Here is a 15,002-nt window from a genome sequence, read left to right as displayed (position 1 = left end):
TGTGATAGGAAAGATCTCTTAAAATTTTTCTATTAAGAATTGACTCGAAAACTTTTGAGATACAGGATGTTAAAGCAGTTGGACGATAGTTAGGGGGTGGGGAATGGTCACCCTTCTGTGGGACTGGCTGAATGAGAGCAAACTTCCAGCAAGAAGGAAAGGTACAAGTTGATAGACAACGGCGAAAGAGCTTGCCTAGGCAGAGTGTAAGCACAGAAGCACAGTTCTTGAGAATAACAGGACGGACTCCATCAGGGCCATGTGCCTTATTATAGTCGCGGCGCACGACTCTGAGGTTGTCATTATCGTACCCTGGCAACTTACCATTCAAAAGTGCGTCCGATTTCGTATCGTATAAAGCACGAATCAAATTATTAAGTACGAATATATTATCCACCAATATTTATTATATACGAACATGTTATACACGAATCACATGCATCTCATATAATACAAGAAATTAGATGTACTTTTGAATGGTAGTTGCCAGGGCACGATAATAACAACCTCAGAGTCGGGCGCCGCGACTATAGTATTGAGGCCAGCAATGGCAGAAAATACATCAGCTGAAGAGATTTTGATGTCAGCCATGAGGAAGTCAGAGGGGGGAAGTGATGGAGGAACAGCACCGGAATCGTCTAAGGTGGAATTGGAGGAGAAAATCTGAGTGAAGAGATCTGCTTTATCAGTAGAAGAAATAGCTACAGAGCCATCAGAGTAGAAAAGAGGAGGGAAGGATGATGAGGTAAAGTTTTTAGAAAGGTTTTTGGCAGAAGCCAGAAGGAGCGGGAAGAATTCGAGTTGGAGAGTTGAGAGCATTTAGTACAGATGAAATTATTTTTAGTAGAGCGAAAACCGATTTAACACGATTCCGGGCAGAAACGTATAAAAGATGTGATTCATGGGTGGGTTGGCTCCGGTACCTTTTATAGGCCCTCTCCTTGTTGCGGACAGCACTAGGACAAGCGTGATTAAACCAAGGCTTTCTTGCATTAGTCAGAGGATATGAGAAGGGAATGTATGCTTCCATGCCCGAGAGAATAACCTCCGTAATGCGCAAGGCACACTCAGATGGCTCCCGGCCATGGAAGCAATAATCATTCTAGTGAAAATCAAAGAAGTACTGCCTGAGGGCCTCCTAATCCGCAGCTTCAAAGTGCCACAGACGACTAAAGTCACAGGAAGCTTTTAATAGTTTTCCTGGAGGTTGCAATAGTTTAGTTTACCCAGGGAGAAATGGATTCGTCGTTTTTTGTTGCTTGGTATCTGGATGCACCGTGTGTGAGATCAAAGGAAGGCGTATTGATGTCAACACTGGGACATGAGGCACACTGCCTCTCTCTCTCTCTCTCTCTCTCTCTCTCTCTCTCTCTCTCTCTCTCTCTCTCTCTCTCTCTCTCTCTCACACACACACACACACACACACACACACACACACACACACACACACACACACACACACACACACACACACACACACACACACACACACACACACACACACACACACCACTCTGGCGTCAGCTGCTGTATACACAACTTACTCGTTCTTCTTCCTGTACTTCAGTTTAGATTGAAAACTGCCCTGTTGTCCATCCATCGGTTTATCTGTGTTTGTCTTTTCATCTGTATGGCTACCTGTCACTCTGTCTTCCTATCTGCTTCTCTGTCTGTGTGTCAATATATGTATGTGTGTGTGTGTGATGTAGGTAAGGGTGGATGTGGGGGTGGGGAGAAATGAAGGGGAGAGGGAGCGGGAGGGGATTAACATATAGAGACGGAGGGGATGGGAGATGGCTTGAATTGAGGGTAATTATAATAAATGAGCGAGTGGGAGGGGAAGGAGAGAGAGAGAGAGAGAGAGAGAGAGAGAGAGCGGGGGAAAGGGGTGCAGAAAGGAACATGGAAGAGGGAATGCTAACAATAGGGACAGGCCCAAAAAGTGAGTGATAATAAAGAAAGTGTGGAGTTGAGTGACAGAATAGACGATTCTTTTCTTTCTTCGCCCTCTCTCCTTTTATCCTCTGATCTACTTTCTCTTCCATATTCCTCCATCTACGCCTCTGTTTCCATCCCTCCGTCCCTCCCTCTCATAGTGTGGAGTGGTGTAGGTGGGTAGGTGGATGGTCCTTGCGTGTAGTAGAGTCGATTACGTCCCATCTTCCCATCCATTTTCATCCTTCACTCTCTCCATTTTCTCCTACCCTCCCACCCCTCCGTCCCTCTCATCCCTCTCTTTTCCTTTTCTCCCTTCCTCCTACATTCTGTCCCCCGCAAAGTGTATAGTGGTATATGTGGGCGTTTTGCGACTCAGGTAAAAATATCCCACTCGCCAACTACAACAGTCTTCCTTTTACGTGTCTGTAAGCACTTGTCGGTGTAAATAATTCCAAAGGCTTTTGATTGCCTTACTCAGTGCCCCGTTGGAGGGAGACACTGGTAACTGGATCGTAAAATAGAGTTGGATAGATCCGGTCACGGGAAGGAAGGTGTTGTTGTCTACAGTGTCCTTTTGGTGGCACTGTCTCGACCTGGCTGGTGGTGGCAGTGTAAATTGCTTTTCTTTGAAGGTGTGTGTGTGTTGCTTATCGTGTAGACTGTTCCCTTCTGTGTTCCCTCTTGTATTTCTTTACAGTAACGATAAAGTTGCAGCTTTTGTGATAGTTGATTTCTACATTTGTGTATAACTGTATTAGTATTTATGTAGGTTAATAAAATTACTTAAAGGCGGCTGATGAGATTTGGGTCAAAATTTGCACATACATCGTGTGCTGGTACGGTAAGAAGTGATTCGATTGTGGAGCAGAGCGGTATAAGGTCAAGGTCACTGGTCAGGTCTTTATGTTCTGTGAGCACCGTTGATTATTTCTCTCTCTCTCTCTCTCTCTCTCTCTCTCTCTCTCTCTCTCTCTCTCTCTATCATCATCATCATCATCATCATTTTCCTCTCCTTTCTAAATTGTCATATCTTTATATACCTTTTCCTTGTGCTCCCTCTTTTCTTTCTTCAACCCCTCCCCACCTTTACTTCCATCTCTGCCAAATCATCATCTTTCTCTCTCACACTGTTCACCTGTTTCTTCTTCATATCCTTCTCCCAATTTTCTCTCTCCTCCCACTGCACCCTGCCTTTTCTCTCCCTTCCACTCGTCTTCTCTCTTTTCATCTAGGTTTCCCTCCCTTCAGTCATTCCTCTCACCATTCACCTGTTTCGGTCGTACCTGCCTTTTCTCTCTCCTTTTGCCTCTTCATTCCCCTTTTACGGATTCTTTCTTACATTCTGTGTCATAATTATTGCTCACAGGGAAAATAATTTCATGTGTGATATTCTAAATTTTCGATTATTTATTTAAATTCTCTCTCTCTCTCTCTCTCTCTCTCTCTCTCTCTCTCTCTGCCACCTCATTTCTCATCTCTATGTATTTCTTTGTCCCCTTCCCTCCCAGTTCTCCTCCTTTCGTTTCTTCAATTAAAAATAAATTCTCTTTCACCTCCGTCTTTCCTCTCCATCTCTATCTACTGTATACGATAAATCCCTGATCCCTTCTTCCCTCCTTCTCCCCTCCGTTCTTCCGTGCATCCTCCTCCTCTTCCTCCTCACCTTTTCCTCTTGTTTAACTAACATTGCATCTCCTTACTTTATCCTTCTTCTTCCTTCCTTCTGCCCTCGTTTCTTTCCTCCCCCTTTCATTCTCCCCTCCTCCGTCCCTTTTCATCCCACTTTTTTTTTTTACCATCTTTTGCTTTTCTTTTACCATTTCTACCCTTCCTTCACCACTTTACTCCCTCCCTATTTATCTCCAGTCTTTTCCTCCCTTCCTTCTCCTCCTCCTTTTCTCTCTCTCTCTCTCTCACACACACACACACACACACACACACACACACACACACACACACACACACACACACACACACGCTGGTGCAGTGGTAACGTTCCCGCTTGCCAACTGGTGGACGGGAGTTCGCGCCTCGCTCAGGTTGCGAAAAGTTTCACTGACGAAGTGGGTGGTTACTGTCCCCCTTGAGCAAAGGGACGGGTGTGTGCGTGTGTGAAGGTCACAGCCTTGCCCTTAGATCGGACTATATGAGCTCTCAGCTCCCTTCCGGGAGGGTAAAAGCTGACGATCACGACCATCAAGTGATCCTGACCGACCCGGTGAATTACACACACACACACACACACACACACACACACACACACACACACACACACACACACACACACACACACACACACACACACACACACACACACCAATAATTCCCACTCTATCACTGGGAGTTCCATTAAAGCTCCATTTTAAAAGACGGTCCCGATTTGCACTTTATGCCTCCTTTCATTTGCCACTGAAGAGAGTCCAGGTCAGAGGAGACGGGGCCTGGGCCAGGGTCTGTCTTTGTCCTTGTCTGTCTGTTTCTGTCCCTCACTGTCACGTGTGTTTGTCTTTCTGTCCCTGGCCGTTTCTCCATTTGTTTTTCTCTGTCTGGCTGTCTGTTTTGTTTGTCTTTTTTTTCTGTTATTTCGGCCGTTGTCCCTTTCCCTGTCTCTTTCCCCGTCCGTCGTTCTGTCTGTGCCTCCCCCTGTCTGTCTGCCATTGCCTGTTTCTCTCTGCCATTTTCTGTCCCTGTCTTTGGTTGTCCCTGTGTGTGCTGCTGTCCCCTGTCCTTATCCCTGCCTGTGCATCTGTATCTCCCAGTCTCGTGTGTGGTCTTCCTCCCTGTCCTGTATTTTCCCTGTCCCTGTCCCTGTCTGTGCACGTGTTTTTCTCTGTGTGCTCTTGTTCCCTGTTCATGCATCCCTCTCTGCCCCTGTCTGTCCCTGTCTTTGCATGTTACGTGTTTACTGCTGTCGCTGTCCCTGTTTCTTTCTGTGCGTCTGTTCCTGTCTCTATGTTCTTGTTCCCTGTCCCCCGTCTCTGTTTCTCCCTGTCTCCATATGTGTTTTTGCCCTGCCCCTGTCTTCCTCCCCCTGTCCTTATCCCTGTTGCTGTCACTATATATACGTTCATATATTTTCAGACACATGGTTCTTGTGGTGATGCACACTGTGGCCTGTTAAGCCTCTCACACCACGAAGTCGCAGGAAGCTGCTGACCGTCTCTGGCGATGTCCAGGTGGGTGAGTACACATTTACTAATTAATGTTTATTTATGTATTTATTTTCATTTTAGTCCTCCAGCCCGAGAGTTCTCTCCTAAACTGATTAAACTCATCTGATGTTAAGTGCCTAAATAAATGGCGCTGCTGATGTTAAGGTAGTAATAGACACTGCAGTTCCCTCAACCCAGGAAGACTCTTTTAAGCTCAGTGTAATGGTATCATTTTACCCGCACATCCACGGGCTGAACGGGTGTGTTTTCTTTGTTTTTTATTGTAATTATACTGTTGAGATACATTTGCCTTTACTCTGGAAATAAGTAGATGATTCCCCCCCCCCCCCGTTAATTAGATTGCATTGTCAACCTTTGTCAATTCGTGATGAACTCTTTGTCATATTTGTTTTTCTTGTGGTTCACTTCAAGACAGTGTTGTCAGTCTCTGCACTGTAAAGAGTAATTGTTTTATCTGACCATTTTGTGTAATATATGGCAACACAGAAAACATTTACCCGTTACATAAGTCCAGCTGCATTACAGTACACCACACCACACAACTCTACACTACACTACACTACACTACATTACACTACACCACACTACACTACATTACACTACACCACACTACACTACACTACACTACACTACACTACACTACACTACACTACACCACAGAAACGCATATGAAGTGTAACAATCATCCAGTCATCCAGTTCAGCACAAAAAGACCTTCCAACAAATTAATAAAGGCGTCTGAGCCTAAAAATACACAAATTTGGGTATTTCCTCATTTTTTCATTTTTTTCCAATGTCGCCTCAAAATGACCCGTTATATTTTGTGTACGTTTTTTCTGTTATTTATGGGATTTCATTGTGTGGTGATAAACGTTACCTGTGTGTGTGTGTGTGTGTGTGTGTGTGTGTGTGTAAGAGAGAGAGAGAGAGAGAGAGAGAGAGAGAGAGAGAGAGAGGCAGGTAAAAGAGATACTGCATATGTGGTAAATGAAAAAAAGAAGGAATGAAATAAAGGAGGAGGAAATTATGAAGAGAGTGGGAGGAGACTTGAAGGGAGAAGAGAGAGGAAGGAAACATAAAGGGAGAAGAGAGTGGGAGAAGACATTTAAAGGGAGAAAGAAGGAAGAGGAGGAATGGTGATTAGTGCAAAGAGAAAAGGGAGAGAGGAAGGAGGAATGGAAAGAACGATGGAGATAAATGTAGGAGGGGAGGAGGAAGAAACGACGATGTGAAAGAAAAGGAACAGGGAAGAATTAGGGAAAAGGTGGATGGGAAAGAAAATTTGAGAGAAAGAAACGGGAAAAACATGAGAATGGGATATAAAGATGGAGAGAAAAGGAAGAGGGGGAGAAGGGGGGAAATGAACGAAGAGTAAGAGATCGAGAGAACAGTAAGAGAGAGGATGAGGAGTAAGAGGGAAGGATAGAGAGCTTCAGTAAGATAGGAAAAGAGAAAGATCATGAAGAGGAGAAAGACAGAGAAGGAAGAGAAGACTGGTGGATAAAATTAAGGGGAAGAGTAAGAAGAAACAAGGCGAAGAAGAGATAACGAAGATGAATGAGATGAAGTAGGGGGCGAAAGAGATGTAAAAGAGGGAAAGATCGTGAAACGAGAGAGAGAGAGAGAGAGAGAGAGAGAGAGAGAGAGAGAGAGAGAGAGAGAGAATAATGGACCTGAGAATGAGTTCTTGAAACTGAGAAGGACGGAGAGAGACGAAGAGAGGGTGAATGGATGGATGAGATGGTTTGGTGGGAAAATAGGACCTTTGGGACCTGAGAGAGAGAGAGAGAGAGAGAGAGAGAGAGAGGGCGTAATGGAAGGATACAGAATAAATGAATGAAGTAATGAGGGAGGGAGGAAAGAAATGGAGGGAAGGTGGTAGGTTGGGACGCCTTCCATCCACTCATTTGACGTAGTGCTAGCTTTATGTGACTGCACTTTGGTGTCATAACAAATAGTTTCCTGTAACTCATGAAGCACTTACCATGGAACGTGATGACTATATACTTAAACATTGGACTCCTGGTGGTGTAGTGGGTTAAGACTCTTCAGTCAGATATGGCCCGTATGGGTATAAAGTCAAGGGGTAGTAGAGGTTTATTGCTCACATAATGCCACTCAGGGATGACTGACTGGCCACTCGTATTATCTGGACTGAATAGCCTAGCCCCAGATCCCTACGCCATTGATGGGACAATACAGTGTAAAGTAATATAAAAACAAGAAAGGAAAAGTGAGTGGAGAGAAGGAAGGAAGGAGGGAAGGAAGGAGGGAAGGCAGGTGAGAGACTAACAGAGATCTGGACAGGTATTAATGACACAATCCGTGGACTCCACACTGACACCCCATTTCCATCACCCTTCCGTTTCTCTTTTCCTTCTCCTTTTCATCTCATCCCATTTCCATTTTCCTTCCCTTCTCTCTCATCCTTCCTCTTTACTTTCCCATTCTCCCTTTTGTATTCCCGTCACCCCCTTCCCCCTACAGTTCCCCCTCCTCTCTCCCATACTCTCACCCATGGAGGTAACCCTCACCCTCGTTTACCGTCTCACTCTCTTCCTCCCCCCCCCCCAACACACATCGCCATCCCATCCATTCTTGCTCTTCCCCTTCTCTTTTTCTCTTCTACGACTCCCAGAAAGTATATCGTAGCCATAGTTTTCTGTAACAAACAACCTCGAAATGAATATTATCTCCTTTGCTGTGTGTGTGTGTGTGTGTGTGTGTGTGTGTGTGTGTGTATTTCGTTCATTTGGGCTGATGAGTTGTGACTAGCTTAACCCCAATGACCATCAGTCCCTCGTCGTCGTCGTCTCTCTACCTCTATTCTCTCCTCCTCTTGTCATCTTCCTTGCCTTTCTTTTTAAATTTTCCCGCTTATTTAAACTTTCCTTCTTCTCCCTCTTTTCTCATTCTTGCATACTGCCCTCCTTTACTCTCTCACCACCAAAATCATCTCCACCCTTTTCTTACCTCATTATTTTTCGCCGTTTCTCCACCAAACCGTTCTTCGTATTTTCTCTCCACCCATCGTATTTTGTCTTGTCTCACCTTCTCATTCTTCTCTCCTCTCGTCTCGGTTTTCATTTCCTCCCATTCATTCTTCTCTCCTCTCCTCCCGTTTTTCCCTCCCTCCAACACTTTTTCTCCATTCGCCTTTTCACTTCCCCTTTATGCATTCTTTCTCACCCGTAGTGTCATATTACTCAGGGCAAAAAAAATCCTGTTTTCATATGGTTTTTCTTATATTCTCCGTAATTTTGATTTTTGTTTCTCTCTCTCTCTCTCTCTCTCTCTCTCTCTCTCTCTCTCTCTCTCTCTTTCTCTCGTCATATTGCTCAGTGGAAGAATTTTCTTCCTTGGCAGTTTTTGTCTTGAATTTTGACTGATTTTTTTTAACCTTTTTCCCTTATTAACCCCTTCAGTACCAGACACTTTTCCTGTTTTATATAAATTTATGTAAGTATCAATTTGACATGGCCTTCAATAGTCCATTCAGTACAAGAGGCCTTTATTAACTTGCATAAAAATATCTGGCAGTTGCAAGAATATATTAAAAAAAAACTTTAGTGGATTAAAATGGTGGTCTGATGGTGAGGAAAAAATGAAAACTCTGAGACATGACATAAAAAATCCACCTGAAGGACAAGGAGAAGAAGGAGAAAAACAACGAAACTTTTTAGTGTTGCTTAGTCCCGACAATTTTCCACCACCACCACCACCACCACCACCACCATCATCATCATCATCATCATCATCATCATCATCATCATCATCATCATCATCATCGTCCCAACTCTTAACTCCCACCAAAGAGATTGGTGAGGTAATATCCTTTCTGTTATCTCCTCTTCTCTCTTTTTCTCTCTTCTTCTCTTCAATTTTCTTCTTTCTTCAATTTTTGTCTTTTTTCATGTCTTTTGTTCTCTCTCCTATCGTATTTTCCTTTCCCCGCCTTTATTTTCTTCCCTTCCCTTTCCTTTCCTTCTCCTCCACTCGATTTCCTTTTCCTTTCCATTTCTCTGGCTCCCTCTGTCCCTCCCTCCATCTTTCTTCCTTCCTTCACTGCTTCCTTCCCCCGTCCTTTCCTCCTTCCTCGCACGCACCATTTCGACATCTCCAGAGGGTGATAATGTAGGCAGATGAATACTAATATCAGCTTTATGTCGTCTTAGCTCAAATGTAAGATGGAGAGTAGTGGTGGTGGTGGTGGAGTTGTTAGGGTAATGAGGTCATAGATAACGATGGCTGGTGTGGCTGGGTTGATAAGGGTATAATTGACCTGATAGGCAGGAATTAATGGTATATTTGCCGTAGGTAACTTTAATGTGGTGAGGGTGGGTTATGTGCCAAATTGTAAGTAACAGGAGGCATCGTAACACCTCCATCTTGGCGATTTGTTTTGCACAACACACCTCAGTATCTTCTTGTATTATTGATGTAAACTATTTCAATAATAGAGCTGTATAAGTAACAGAAAACAGTTAACATTGTACCTTCCCATACCTGTTTATACCTGCGCATCTCTTAGACCCAGGCTTTGAGTCCCCCTTCCATTTTAGATGTGATATACAACATAAATATCTAAGGAACTGGTGCTGCCAAACCTCCTGTGCCGCCTGAAATACGGTCCAGTGTATAATCAACATTATTATTGTTGTTTGGCTCTGGATAATTATGCATTTAACAGTGGGTTATCTGTATCAGTCCATGTAGGTCCACAGCACCGGTATTATCCTCAGAGGGAGAGTGTTAACTACAGTTAACCGTTACCCACGCTGGGGAAGTGCGACCGAGGAAAGTGTGTGTGTGTGTGTGTGTGTGTGTGTGTGTGTGTGTGTGTGTGTGTGTGTGTGTGTGTTATTAGTAGTGAATGAATTAACTAAGAATTCATCTTCACCCCTCCATTTGGAACTATCCTCTAATAAATCATGTAACGATGCTTCTAAAAGAGAATAAGAATCTTTCTCTTAAGTGTTATAGAGTCTGTGTGAGACTTTTTACGTAAAGGAAAGAGACCAAGTTTCTTACTTTTGTGTGCTTTTTAGAGTTAGTGTGAGATTACAGTATTAGTATAATTTCCAGTGGCTAGAGAAAGTGAAAGACATTTATACATAACCGCACTGGTATTGGCATTTTTGCTGTGTACTGTTTTGGAGTCAGTATAATATTACTTCCAGTGTGTGTACGGTGTGACAGACAAGTCCTGACATTTAACGCGGGGGTGATCAGACTCAACCTATCCTGACGAATAATAACCTCAACCCTCCCCCTGATGTAAACTCTTAAGGGTCCTATCCAGTCGGAGCGCCTTAACACATTCGACCACCAGGCGCCATCTAGTTTTATGGTTACCACGTCGTATTTAATGGTTTCTAGGGTTACAGTAAAACACATGGCATGTCACTCAGTGTACAGTTCCCTCAAGGCAGCACTAGACAGAGTAAGTGGATGGTGGGTGCCGCCACCTACCTGAAGTATAAAAAGAAAAAAGGAAGTTGTTGATGGTTTTGCGTGACGTGGAGCCAAGATTCCGAGCGCTTGAATGATGTGATTACGGTTATGCTTTTTATTTCTGTTACGGTTATGCATTTTATCTCTGCCACGGTTATGCATTCTATTCCTGTTACGGTTGTGCTTTTTATTTCTGTTACGGTTAGGCCTATGCTTCTTATGTCAGTGTTCCTGAATCCTGTCTTACCGGAGTTTTCAGGCAGGCATTAGAGTTGTGATAATGATGATAAAATATAATCTGTGGGTAAATCTCACGGCGTAATACAACAGCCATCGTTCACTGTACTGACCCTGTTGTGGTGTTGGCATATTCCCCAAGCACAGTGTACTCCTTAAGATTCTCTTGTACGCTTTGTTATTTATATCGTTTTAATATCGACATGGTTTGCAAAACAGGATATTGACTGGTAACATGCGGAATAATTCGCCAAGAAAATGACTGGTAATGTGCGGAATAAATCGCTAAGAAAAACGTGCTACGAAGCCTCTGTTGCCGCTTGGAATACGGCTGTGAGTTTGTTGATGTATATGTATATTGGGAAAGTGTAGTACTCGTATACTGCCTTTTCCCCAGCCTTCCATTACCCCAAGAAAATTACCAAATTACCCACCTGAGGGAAATTACTGCCTGTCAGAGAACCACTACCTGCACCTTCACATCACGTTTACCTCTTTATTAACCTTCACCTGTATGTTTACCTACTGTTTTGGGCTCGCTAAGAATGAGGTGTAAGGGAGCCTCCTAAACCGAGGAGAATACGGGTTCAAGTGTAGTCAGATTGGCGGGTAGATTTGACTATAGTTCATTCACTTTAAATTGGGGGAGATTATCCTCCTTTTGCAGCCAGTTTCCCGTAACCCAGTGGCAGAATTAGACAGTACTGCGGCCCAGCAACCTTTCCATGGCACTTCTTCGTGACTAGCACTATATTCTGTTGTTTATCTCTTGTTACAAAACACTAAAGATGGAGAGATGGCAGTTTTAACCCCTGACTGTACTCCATTTAAGGACTGAAATTCCTGCATGTCCATCTTGAATTCTTAGCTGCAACAAGAGAATTACACTAGAGCATGGTGCTGGTCACGAAGAAGTGTTACGAGGCGGATTTAGAGCTCCGGTACGGTTTTATTCTGCCATTAAGCTACGGGAAATAGGTTGGAAAAGGCGAAAATCTTGACCACGTTAAGGTGAAAAGAATACGCTTTCCACAGCACTTCTTCGTGACTAGCATCATATTGTAGTGTTAATCTGTTGTTACAGTTCAGCAATCAGTGTGGATAAACAATATAATTTTTGTTACTAACCTGATGGTAGACTTGTATATAAGAGAGGCAGCAAAGCAGCGCCTGAGGCAGCCCTTTGAGTTGGCCTGCATCTTAAATTCATGGCAAGGATTCCTCACACCTGCCGAACGTATCTTACGAGTCGTAGATGCTTACACGTTGAAAAGCTTACGATAAAAGTTAGCGACAAAAAAGTCGCGATGCGAACCCCAAGACTTAGTTAGGTCAGCATGCCTCCGACCCATCTCATGAACGCAGCTAACTACACCCAGGCGACCCTGGACGCCCCCCTCAACGCCATCACCCTCGCCACCAACGCCTCCAGCGCCACCTTCAGGCTCCCCCACAACTCCAACTGGTACTGGAGGGGGAGTGAGAGCTGGCCGAGTAGCGCCAGTGGCCCGGCAAGATGAGGACGTCTGTGATCATGACGTCTGTGATCAGGACGTCTGTGATCAGGGCGTCTGTGATCAGGACGTCTGTGATCAGGACGTCTGTGATCAGGACGTCTGTGATCAGGACGTCTATCATGACGTCTGTGATCAGGATGTCTGTGATCAGGATGTCTGTGATCAGGACGTCTGTGATCAGGGCGTCTGTGATAAGGACGTCTACGGCTTTGGCCGGAGTGTCTTTGATCGGAACTTTAGGATCGGGAAACAGAAGATCCCGAGGGCAAGACGACCCCAGGGCAAGACGACCCCAGGAAAGAGAAGACCCCTGGGGCAAGACGACCCCGGGATAGAGAAGACCCCGGGGGCAAGACGACCCCGGGGAAGAGAAGATCCCGGGGGCAAGACGACCCCGGGGAAGAGAAGATCCCGGGGGCAAGACGACCCCGGGGAAGAGAAGATCCCGGGGGCAAGACGACCCCGGGGAAGAGAAGATTCCGGGTGCAAGACGAACACGGAGGCAATACGACCCTGGGAAATAGAAGGCCTCGGGGAAGAGAAGCCATCGGGGGCAGGCAAGACGACCCCGGGGAAAAGAAGACCCCGGGAAAGAGAAGACCCTGGGGGCAAGACCACCCCGGGGAAGAGAAACCCCCGGGGTCAAGACGACCCCGGGAAAGAAGATCCTGGGGGCAAAACGACCCCGGGAAAGAGAAGGCCCCGGGGAAGAGACGACCCCGGGGAAGAGACGACCCCGGGGAAGAGAAGACCCCGGGACAACCCTGGAAAAGAGAAGATCGTGGGGACAAGACGACTCCGAGAAAGAGACGTCCCCGGAGCAAGACGTCCCCGGGAAAGAGAAGACCCCGGGGCAAGACGACCCCGGGAAAGAGAAGACCCCGGGGACAAGACGATGCCGGGAAACTGATGACCCCGGGGTCATGACGATCCTGAGAAAGAGAAGATCCCAGGGGTAAGACGACTCCTAGGCAGAGAAGACACCGGGGGCAAGACGACCCTGGGAAAGAGAAGATCGGGGGCAAGACGACATCGGAAAAGAGAAGACCCCTGGGGCAAGACGACCCCATGAAAGAGAAGACCCCGATGGCAAGACGACCCCGGGGAAGAGAAGACCCTTGGGGCAAGACGACCCCGGGAAAGAGTAGACCCCGGGGGTAAGACGTTCCTGCGGAAAAGACGACCCCGGGGGCAAGACGACCCCCGGGAAGAGAAGATCCCGGGGGTAAGACGACCCCGGGAAAGAGCAGACCCTGGGAGCAAGACTACTTCCGGGGCAAGACGACCCCTGGGAAGAGAAGATCCCGGGGGTAAGACGACCCCGGGAAAGAGCAGACCCTGGGAGCAAGACTACTTCCGGGGCAAGACGACCCCGGGGGCAAGACGACCCTAGGAAAGAGAAGACCCTGGGGGCAAGACCACCCCTGGGAAGAGAAGACCCTGGGAGCAAGACGACCCCGGGGGCATGACGACCCCGGGAAAGGGAAGACCCCAGGGGCAAGAAAACCCCTAGAATGAGAAGCCCCATGGGCAAGACGACCCCTGGGAAGAGAAGACCCTGGGGGCAAGAAGACCTTAGCGGAAAGACGACCCCGAGGCAAGAAGACGCCGAGGGCATGAAGACCTCGGGAAAGAGAAGACCCCTGGGGCAAGACGACCCCGAGGAAGAGAAACCCCGGGGGCAAGACGACCCCGAGGATGAGAAGACCGAGGGACAAGACGACCCTGGGGAAGAGAAGACCCCGGAAAAGAACCCGGGGCCAAGACGCCCCCGGGGGCATGACGACCCCAAGAAAGAGAAGACCCCGTGGGCAAGACGACCCCGGGGGCATGACGACCCCGGGAAAGAGGAGACCCCGGGGGCAAGACGACCCCGGGGGCATGACGACCCCAAGAAAGAGAAGACCACAGGGGTAAGCTTAACGACCCCGGGGAAGAGATGACCCTTGGGGCAAGACGACCACGGGAAAGAGAAGACCCCAGGGGCAAGACGACCCCCGGGGAAGAGAAGATCCCGAGGATAAGACGACCCCGGGGAAGAGAAGACCCCGGGGGCAAGACGACCCCAAGCTCCCGGAGGCAAGATGACCCCGGGGAAGAAAAGACGGTGGGGCAAGACGACCCCGGGGGCAAGAAGACCCGGGGGCATGATGACCCCGAGAAAGAGAAGACCTCGGGGGCACGACGACCCCAGGAAAGAGAAGACCCCGGGGGAAGACGACCCCTGGGAAGAGAAGACCCCGGGGGCAAGACGACCCCTGGGAAGAGAAGACCCCGGGGGCAAGACGACCCCGGGGAAGAGAAGGCCCCGGGGGCACGACGACCCCGGGGCACGACGACCCCGAGAAAGAGAAGACCTCGGGGGCAAGACGACCCCGGGAAAGAGAAGACCCCTGGGACAAGAAGACCCCTGGAATTAGAAGCCCCAGGGGGAAGACGACCCAGCGGAAGAGAAGACCCCGGGGGGAAGACGACCCCGGGGAAGAGAAGATACCGGGGGTAAGACGACCCCCGGGGCAAGACGTCTCCGGGAAAGTGAAGACCCCGGGGGCAAGACGACCCCTGGGAAGAGAAGATCCCCGGGGCAAGACGACCCCGGGGAAGAGAAGACCCCGGGGGCAAGACGACCCCGAGGAAGAGAAGCCTTCAGGGGAAGACGACCTCGTCGGTAAGCTGACCCTGA

This window comes from Coenobita brevimanus, chromosome 115 (assembly GCF_032717465.1).
Source record: "Coenobita brevimanus isolate Jiangsu-jjx chromosome 115, ASM3271746v2, whole genome shotgun sequence".
Taxonomy (NCBI): Eukaryota; Metazoa; Arthropoda; class Malacostraca; order Decapoda; family Coenobitidae; genus Coenobita; species Coenobita brevimanus.
The sequence above is the reverse complement of the archived record's forward strand: the minus strand, read 5'-3'. Positions refer to the sequence as shown.